Source organism: Penaeus monodon, chromosome 29 (assembly GCF_015228065.2).
Source record: "Penaeus monodon isolate SGIC_2016 chromosome 29, NSTDA_Pmon_1, whole genome shotgun sequence".
NCBI lineage: Eukaryota > Metazoa > Arthropoda > Malacostraca > Decapoda > Penaeidae > Penaeus > Penaeus monodon.
The window spans coordinates 8,353,592-8,354,125 of record NC_051414.1 but is presented as its reverse complement, the minus strand read 5'-3'; positions in this window follow the sequence as shown (position 1 = coordinate 8,354,125).

The window sequence follows — 534 nt, the reverse complement described above, 5'->3', positions numbered from 1 at the left end:
AGGTCCACGTACAGCACCACGTTGCCGCCGCCCCCGCCGTCACCTACGGAGCTACCCACGGTGCTGTTATCGGCACTGCCCCCGTCACCTATGGAGCTACCCACGGTGCTGTTATCGGGACCCCTCTTACCTACGGCGCCACCCACGCCGTTGTGGTCAAGGAGGATTAGGACGAGCGTGACCCGAGAGATCGAGCGACGAAGGAAGCAAGGACCTGCGCAGAGAGGTGCTGCTTAGCCCACACGAGGGAATTTCAGCGCAGTCTCTTCCAGGTTCGATCTTGGACGTTTTGTGGTGATTCTTTTTCCTCTAAAAATCTTTCAGAAAATCAAAATAAACTCTAAAGTATCTTCCAGTATATATTTGATTTACCAATCTTTAAAAACTTAATCGTTTCCTGCCATGCAGATATATGTAAAAGCACATGCAAAAAATGCATAACAAGCCAGAAATCTATCACATACACAATATATTATAAACAATAAATATTCTTTAACATAACGCGCATATAGTTCATTGAAACTATTTTATACT